The sequence below is a fragment of the Corvus moneduloides genome, chromosome 23 (assembly GCF_009650955.1).
Source record: "Corvus moneduloides isolate bCorMon1 chromosome 23, bCorMon1.pri, whole genome shotgun sequence".
In the NCBI taxonomy this organism is placed as follows: Eukaryota; Metazoa; Chordata; class Aves; order Passeriformes; family Corvidae; genus Corvus; species Corvus moneduloides.
Window position 1 is genome coordinate 6,226,458 of NC_045498.1, and position 9,086 is coordinate 6,235,543.

Below are 9,086 nucleotides of genomic sequence, written 5' to 3' on the forward strand. Positions count from 1 at the left end.
TGCTAACATTTATAACCAGCTGTGGTGCCCTTGAAAATTTAGAACTTTCTTAAAATTAAGACCAAGTTGAGAAACAATGACTTTCCACAATTTCTTTAGGAGAAGTGAGTTATTTTGTCAGATTTTAAGTGGAAAGAACAAATCTTGGTAGCCTGTTTTTCTGTGGAATACAGATTTGCAGAGATGTGTGAGATTCAATTAAAAAGACATCCAAAAAATACCTCAAGTTTGGTTCAACTTTATCCCCTGGGTGACCATTTCAGGAGTTGAGATTGAATTGATCCCATTACAGAATTCCTGGATTTCAGTGCTCTTTTCCTGAGTTTCAGATGTTTCTTTACTGTCTCCTGCTTTCAAAGGAGTCTCCACCACCCCAGCAAAGCCCTCCCAGCCTTGGGTTTAATCTGAGGGTGCCCCTGAGGCCCTGGCTCTGCAGAGCAGGGACCTCCAGCCACCAGTGGAAGTGTTCTCCCAGACTTCCCCAGCCTTATCCCATCCATCTCTCGGCTGTCTGCTGAGTGTTTGGGGTGTAGCTGGGCTCTGATTTTTGTTTCTGAAAGGAAATTTGTGGAATCCAGAAGACATTCCTGGAGCCTGTAATCTGGGATGCAATCACCTGAGCTTCAGCCTGGGCAGGAAGGAGCAGCAATTCAAGCCTTGGTAGGATTAAATACTTTGTATTTCTGTGTGTCCCTTCCAGCCCAAACCAGGATCCCTTGGTTTTATGACTGAGGTGTGAGGTTGGAGGTGGTTTTGCTGTAAGATTTGCAGTCTTTGGTCACATAAATCCACAAGAGAGGGCTGCAGGAGCCCCTCTGTGTGTGGAACACTGACAGGGAAGTGTTGAGCTGGGAATGATGATGTCCCACAGGGCAAATGTCTGGGGACATGGGACAAGTTTTGTGTGTAATCCTGATTTGCTGCTCTTACCTCGTTAATGACCTCTGTATTTTTGCTAGATTTTGTTTTTATCACACCCCAGGTGACTCAGGTTCCTCCTGAACATCCCAGCAAGAAACCAGCTGGATTTTGGCTCCAGAGAAAGCTGTGGAGCCCAGGGCCAAACAGTTCTGTGTAGCTGCGGACTGAGCAATGGGAGACTTTGAGAGCTTGAGGGGAGCTGGTGAGGCTGAACATGCCCTGTGCTCTCCCTGTGCCACCTCCCTCCTCCCAAAGGTCCAATTTTCTCACTGCAAAGAGACTAAAACATGGGCTGTTTGCCCAGAGTTGTGCCAATTGTGCTGTGGAAACCCCAGAGACAAATCTCTAATTGTTTCCTCAGCTCATTTTCCTTATAAACAGCAGCAAAATACAGAAGCTGAAAGGCTGAGGAGACCCTGGGAGCATCTTGGAGAGATGCACTTCCTGGTGTAGGAATAGAACACTCTGTTAGAGGGTGGTGGAGATTTTTATGAAAAGGGAGAAACCTGGACAAGCCTTTGTATTCATTGGGGTGGAATAGGAGCTTGTGCAACGTGGTTGCCTGAGGGCTCTTGGGCACTGAAAGCTGAGGATGAGCTGAATGTTTTTGCTGTTTCTGAAGGTCTCCAGGAGAGGATGGATGTGCAGACTCACTAATCAAGAATGTGTTTAACTGTAGTGGCTCCCAGATTCTTCTCCATGGATCACAGGAGGCCAAGGAGAGCCTTTGATGGACTGACCTGAATCAGGGGATGGTGTTTAATGGGAATGGTCCATGAGGAGTTGACTGACACTTCAATCCCAAAAATTTAGGAACTGCTCTTGAGGCCTTTGCTTCACTGAATTCCCTCTGCAAAAGCAAAATTCCCTGGATCTGGGGAACGGTTCCCTCCCAAGTGCTTGGGTTTGTGGGGTCTCCTGAGCTCTGTAGGCAGAGGGCTGAGACTGGAAGCAGTTGAGCCTCCCAGGAAAGACAATGCAGCAGCTCTGGCAGTAGCAGAGTGTTCGCACCTGGGTTAGTGTTTTCCAGGACTGCCAGAAGCTGTGACTGAGCAAGTTGGGGTCATGATGGCAGCGTTCAAAACCAACCCCAGTGGGGGAGGTGAATTAGTCACGAGGTAATTTCTGAAAAGTCTTAATTAAGGGGACATCCAGAGCCTGGCCTGTGACTGGGAGAGGTGAGCAGTCGAGGTGAGCAGCCCTTCTCCCACAGAGCCTCCTGCACTCGGCCTGGCTAAACTGGGGATGAGCTCTCCAAGCTGATGCTGGATGTTTTCCAGAGCTGGGAAAAGAGAACTCATGATTCTTTGACTCAAGGGAAGAACTGCTGTGTTCTTACCACTGGACAGGGAGATGAAAACAGTCACTAAACAAAGATCAAACGTGAACTTTATAAATAAACAAACAAAACTGATGCTAAGGGACGTCTCAGCTCCTTTGCCTACGGCGAAGGGCTTGGCAGGACCGAGGGAATGACTTTGTCAGTTTGCACACAGAACTCTCATTTTAAAGAGGCTGATTGAAGTGATACCGCTCCTCTCAGCCAGTCCGAAGGCAGCCTGGTTAGAACATCCGTGTCCACACGCACAGGGGGAATGTGGGCGAGAGGAGAAATGTGTGGGGCTGAGCTCTGGGTGCAGAGCACGGCAAGGCTCTAAATGATGTGCGATTAAGAAGCCGATTGGGAGCAGGCAGACACTGAAGGCAGCAGGTTTGAGAGGCTGCCAGGGAGGGAGCTGGGGCACGGGGAGCGGCGCCTGCCCGGCCCCGCTCGGCAGCAGGGGCTGCTTTGATCTGCTGTGCATTCCCAGCCTGCCCACGGGGAGATGGGACCCTGCACCACCGACTGGGATTGCTCAGTATTTTATCAAAAGTTGGTGATGGGAGCGGGAGCAGACAGATTTATTTGTAGTTTTCTTCCTTCTGTCCAGTTTGCAGAGGGAGAGGAACTGGTGTGGGTCAGAGTCCTGCCCAGCGTGGGGACTGGTCAGTCCTGGCTGCCCATTCCCAGCATCAAGGACCCTCCATCTTCGACAGCTTCTCCTGTTTCTCCCTTGCTTTGATGACTTTGCTGCTGCCTTCATCCAGATGTTTCCAATGCAGAGCAGCTCCAGCCTCCTGCAGGGAGCCCAGTAGCTGCAAAGAGCTTCTCCCAGCTGCTCTGTGCACGTCCTGCTGTGTGCACACAGCTCTCCCAGGGGAACTCCAGCTCCTGGATGCTCCTGCGCTTCTTGTGGGATGCCAGGAAAAAGATGAAGACCCCCCAGTTGTCTTCCTGAACCGTTTCCTGCCTGAGGCTTTGAGCTGTGTTAGAGGCTTTGCTGCCCTTTAAACACAGAGCAGAAGAGCTGGGCCCTGTGAACAGCCACGTGGAGCTCCTGCACAGTTGTTGGAGGTTGTTTTTGGGGTGAAGTTCTTGTTGGGAAGAGCCTAAGGAGGAATAGGATGATCTGGATCCCTGGAGTTGACTTTAGAGGCCATGAGTTCACTTCTTGTCTGTGTCAGGCTGTTCCCATTTGTAGTGGAAATGTAGGTAATTAAAATGTAGGGTGAACTATTCCCCTTTCCTTGATTGGTTTTTTTTTCATTTCAATTAATTTCATTTCAAAAATTCGAAGTGCTCATTTCTTTTGGAAGATTTTGGTGCCATTTCCCATCTGTAGCTACAATCATCTGAGATCTGAGTGGAGACCCTTTGGAGGGCAGAGCTCAGCTGCTGAACCTGCCCTGGCCCAAACTCACGTGTGGCTCCAGAAAAGTCCCAGCACTGCTGCACCTCCCGTCAGGAGGCTCCTGGGGTGAAGAGGGAGCTGAGGTCGCTGCCCTGGAGGCTGCTTGAGGACAAGGACACGTGCCCTGAGGAAGTTGGCTTTTATTAGCAGTGCTGGTCACGGTGGCTCCAGTTTATCAGCTCCTCTGGCTGCTGGGAATGAGGTTCCATCAGGGCCACAGAGCTGTGTGAGCGCTCAGCCCCGCTCTAGGGCTTGGAGCTGAGCTTTTCCATCCAGCCTGGGTGGGTTGATCTGGATCCGTGGGCTCCTGCTGGGGATGGGTTTGGAGCCTGTGCTGTTCTTTCTGTCACCCAGGGCACCTGGGCAACTTCAGCTGCTGCTTGGCTGCCAGGTGGCATCACCTGTGGCACAGGAGCCACGATGACCTGTGCAAGGACAGAGGGTAGGAAAGGGCTGGGAGCTTTTACAGCTCCTGCTTTTGGGGCTTTGAGGTGTGGGCAGGCATGTGCTGCTTCAGCTACTTCTGAGTTTTAATTTCCTCAGGCAATAGCTCTTATAGGGACTGGGAGTTCCTGCTGTCTGTGTTTGGTTGTTTTTTAAGGCAGTGGTTGGCTCTTCATCTTGCTGCACCCACTCACCCAGGAATCAGATCCACAACAGCACAGGAACGTTTACTGCAGGCTCCATGCTTGGGCTTGGTGGGTTTGAAGTGTTCAGGGTGAGATTTCTTCATGGGCCTTTAATTTCCCAGCTTTTTGTGGCCTTGGAGCCGGAGTCAGCACCCAGGGAGGAGTGTGAAATAATGCTGCTCTGACCTTTGGGTGAATTCTTCTCTGTGAGCTTCCTTGAGGAGGGAAATTTTGCACACTTGCAGGCAGCTCACAGGATTGAGATTGTCCCTGGGTCCCTCCAGGCACCAGAGTGTGACAGCCCCAGCTCAGGGAGTCTGAGATCCTTTTGTCCCAGTGGGCAGTGAAAGATGCACATGAGCAAAGCTTCTCACAGCGTGACTTGCCCGAGGGGGTCGTGCTCCAGAGGGATCAGTGTCCAAAACCCCTTCTCACGCTCCTTCTGGCCTTCCCCTGCAGCCCAGACTTCCCTTATGAGCAAAACTTGCTCATCTTTCCCATGAAGCCTCTGGGTTTGTAGGGGCTGCTGCCCTGCCTGAGCCAGTTGGCATTTCATTGTCTTTGGGGTGCAGGATTTGGGGCAGGCTGGGGTCAGGAGGAAGGTTGGGGGTGATGAAAAACCTGCTGGGGGCTCCTGAGGGCAGCTCCTGCTCCAGAGCTGAGCTGCAGGTGCTTGACTCTGGCTCCAGATGGTTTTAAGCCTGTGCTTGAGGAGGGAGAGGCTGCTGGAAGTGCTGGATGGCTGGAAGAGAAGGATCCCGAGTATCCTAACGCGACTCGGTGTCTCGGGAGCCTTTGAAGTGTTCTCCTGCCATCCCTCCCGTAGCAGCACCTTTCATCCCTCGCCAGCGCTTCCCCAGCTGGAGCCATGAAAGGGAAACTACAGAAGCCATAAATCCTGGCTGGTAACATCTCCACTGGGGAGATTTCACAACGAGCCCGAGCTGCCGCAGAAGATAAGAGAAGGCCTTGAATCCCAGGCAAGTTGGGGCTGGTTCCTGGGAAGAGCTGAGCTCCACGGCGTCGTTGGGGGTCCCTCCGGCTTCCCTGGGCGCAGGAGCCGCCTCTGGTGCCCTGGGGTGAGGCCCCCAGCGTGGGGCAGAGCTCCCCAGCCCTGACCCCGGGCCAGAGCCGTGTTTTGGGTGGAACAGCCCCTCTGCAGGGCTGTCCTGCCGTGGTTGCGCTGCTCCCAAGGGTTGATCTCATCGTGCCCCTGTTTCAGCAGAACCCCAGGAGGGGATCCAGCAGTCCTGACCCCCCAGGATCCCTGCTTTGGTCACGCTGTCTGGCTGGAACGGGGGATGAAAGGTGAGGGATCTTTGCATCTTCACGCTCAGAGAGCAGCCCGAAGGCTCCCGGCTTTATCAGGAACGTTGGTCCAACAGAGGGGAAAACCAGCCTGAACTGCCAGCCAGCAACTGGGAGCAATTCCTGGGAATGTTTCCTGGAGTGAGTGGGAGCGTTGTTAGTGGGCAAACTGGAATCAGTGCTGGACTCCTGATTTTATTTACTGCCTCGCTGTGGTGCTGATCTGTGCCCAGCCCGGGGTGCGTTCCTGTTCTGCAGTAAACACTCGGCTCTGCAGGATGTGCCTGCACATCAAACTCTGTGCCAGGGGCCTTCCCCAGCTTCCCGTGGGAGCCTTTTCCTTGTGCCCTCACAGCACCAGCCCAGCAAATCTCCTTGTAGGCTCAGGCCAGGAAGGATGGGTCAGTGGGGCAACAAGCCCAGTGACCCACACGAGAGGGCTGGTGGCACAACAGTCCCACAAGGTCTTGAGGCTCCGTGTCAGGGGCTCTGTTTTGCCTTTGGCATCGCTTGTTCCCACATTGGGAGAGGGAAACCCCGGCCCCTGGAGTGCTGGAAGTGCTGCAGATGCAGGGGAGGGGGTGGTTCCTGTGTTGGTGGGACAGCCTGGGCTGGGCAGCTCTGGGGCAACCTGGAGCTGTGTTCCCAGTGGAGAGGGTGTGGGGTGAGGGACACGGGGCAGCTCCTGTCCCACCTGGCCATGTCCTCAAATACAAATCTCAGAGCCGCCAGCCACTCTGGAGTCCTTGGCTTTGCTCTGCTCCCTCTCCCCCAGGCATTAAAACTGATCCTCCTTTGGATTCCCTTGCTCTGAAGCCCCCCCAGCAGCAGCAGCTCCAGCTGCCCTTCCGTGGGGACCTTGCCAGGTTTCCCTTCCTGTCACACACAGCTCTGGAATCTGGTGCTGACACCCAGACAAGCCCCAGGCTCTGAGGAGGCAGAGGCTGTGCCCAGGAACTCACAGCAGCAGCTGTTGGTGCAGACCCCAGCCCGGCAGGAGCTGCCCTTGCCCTGCAGGGATGACTTGGCTCTGTCAGGGCTGTGCTCGCTCAGACTTTCTTGGAAAAGGAGCCTGGGTACCAGCTCCACCGATGGGATCTTTCCCTCTTTTTGAGCTGAAAATACTCAAATTGCTGCCTTAGTGATTACTGGGATATAGGATAAGCCTCTCCACCTTGCCTGTCATCACCTGTTGGAGCAGGTGATACAGATTTGGGGGAATTGGGACTTGTGGATCTGCTCCTGGCCTGGGGGCTTCATCTTCTGTGTGCAAAGGCCTCCTTAGGGCCCTGGAGATCCCTGTTGGACCGACAGCTCCGTGCACTGCAAAGCTTCCCTTCCTGCAGCATCCCTGTCTCTTACACCCTCCTAATTTCCAGACCCGTAGGAAACAGTGGGGGAGATTCCCAGGAAGAAGTCCTGGACATACCAGGAAGATGGAGAGCAGAAACAAGCCCAGGATCTGTGTCCGGAGCTGGAAGCTTCCTACGGAGCCGCCCTTCCTGGGACACGAGGCAGGAATTCCCGGACCCCACAGGCGTCCCCAGCTTTGGAACTCCGGGACAGCTGGGCGGGGAAAGGCCCCGTTTCTGGCGGCAGGGTTTGGGAATGTTTTCCCGAGGAGCAGCCGGGGCTGTGATGATCCCGGCGGCCTGTGGAGGTCAGCCTTGGCTCGGGGAATCTCCGGCGGCTCCGGGCGATCCCAACCTCTGAGGCTGCACCTTCCGCCCAGCCGAGGTTTGCCGGCTCTCGCTGCCCTCCTGCGACATCCCTGACTGACCCAGAGGGGAGAACACGGGGACATTTGGGCTTGCCTTGGAGAAATGTTTGTCCCCCATCCCAGGGCTGCCGCGTCTCCGATGTGCTGAGCTGTGCCTCACTCTGAGGGTGCAGAGGTGACCACAGGTGGACCTTGGGACTCCTTGTGGTGCTTTTCTGTACTTCGAGGTGTTTTGGGGTTTTTTTGGGTTCCCTGGATCTGAGCCCTTTGGGTGTTACCAGAGCAATAATTCTTCCTCCCATTTCCCACCCGATCAAGCCAGGAGAGCTTTAACACCGTGGAGGCTTTGGTGGCTCAGCAGCTGCTCCCAGGCTCTGCTGCTCCCTGGTAGCTGTCCCCACAGAGCTCCCCGTGCCCCATCACAGCCAGGAACACGTGGAGAAGGTGGATCCCTGCTTTAGACGAGCTCATGTTCTTTGCCATTCCCAGGTTTCTCGAGATGCCACAGAGAGTGTTATTAAGCAGATGAAAGGCCAAGGAATGAGTTGGCTGTGCTTGTGCTTGCCCAGGGCTGAGCTTTCTGCCCCTCCCCAGGTTTTTAGTGCATCCATCCTGCATCAAAGCCACTCCAAGGAGCTCCCAGAAGGACCTGTGATGGCGGTGATGGAGCAAAACCAGAGAGTTCTGCTGCCTGAATGGTGGCCAGGCTGAGCTGAGTGCCAATTTCATCTTTTGCTTCCTGCAGCCTGTTCCACCCAAAAAAGGGGCAGCTCCCTCCTTCCAGAGCCTCCCCCACCTGCCCTGCTCTTTGCTGACTTGGGCATTCCTCCTTCCATGTGTTCCAAAGATGAATGGCCCCAGCTGGAGTGCGGTAGGACTGGGCAGGGTGTGACATTCCTCTGCTCTGGACCGCGCAGTTTGGGGCTCACCCTGGCCAGAACGTGTGGGCAAACTCTTGGAGCTGGGCTGCTCCTCGTCAGGGCACAGAGGGAAAGGAGCCCCTGGCACGAGGGATTGCTCTGCCCAGGACCCACAGCTGCCTCTTGCTGTTGCAGATCCTGAGGTTTTACTCTGGAGAACAGAGGGGCAGGGAAGTGCTGCTGTGCCGTGGGGATTTCAAGTGGCAGATGGATCCGTGTAGGGCTGGGGAGCCTCGGTGGGACCGTGGTCAGGGGCCTCTGGTCTCTGCTGTGCCCGTAGCTGGTTCTCCCTGCTGGTTTCCTTGGGCTCTGGAAGTGCTGGAGCAGCTCTGTCTCAGGGCACACCTGGAATCGCTGCCGGAGCTCCTGGGCTCCTCAGATCCTGGAGAGCTCTCGGCTCTGTGCCCTCTCTTCAGACCCAACTCAATCTCAGAACCACCAGGGATCTTCCTTCAGCTCCATCCCTCAGGATGTCCAGCCCCAGAGACAGGAACGTGGCTCCTGCTCATGAGTAAGGACATCCTGAGCATGGGAAGAGGCAGGAGAGGCTGGGCCAGAGCTGCTGGAGGCTTCCCTGAGGCTTGTCCTGCCCTGAGCGAGGAAGTCGGGGCTGGAGGCTGCAAGGTCAAACCTGAGAGGTTAAAGTGGCTTTTCCTGGAATTCCTTGGAAGAGAGGAGGGACTGGGAGCCTGGAGCGGGATAAATGAAGGGAAAGGGAGCATCATCTGGAGAAACAAGGACTGGGCAGAGGCACCAATCCCCACGGAGGGCACTGCTGTCCCAGGGAGAGGAAGCCAAGGGTGCAGATTGAGGTTGGATGCTTGGAAAAACCTCCAGCTGCTGGGGCAGTGCCCCT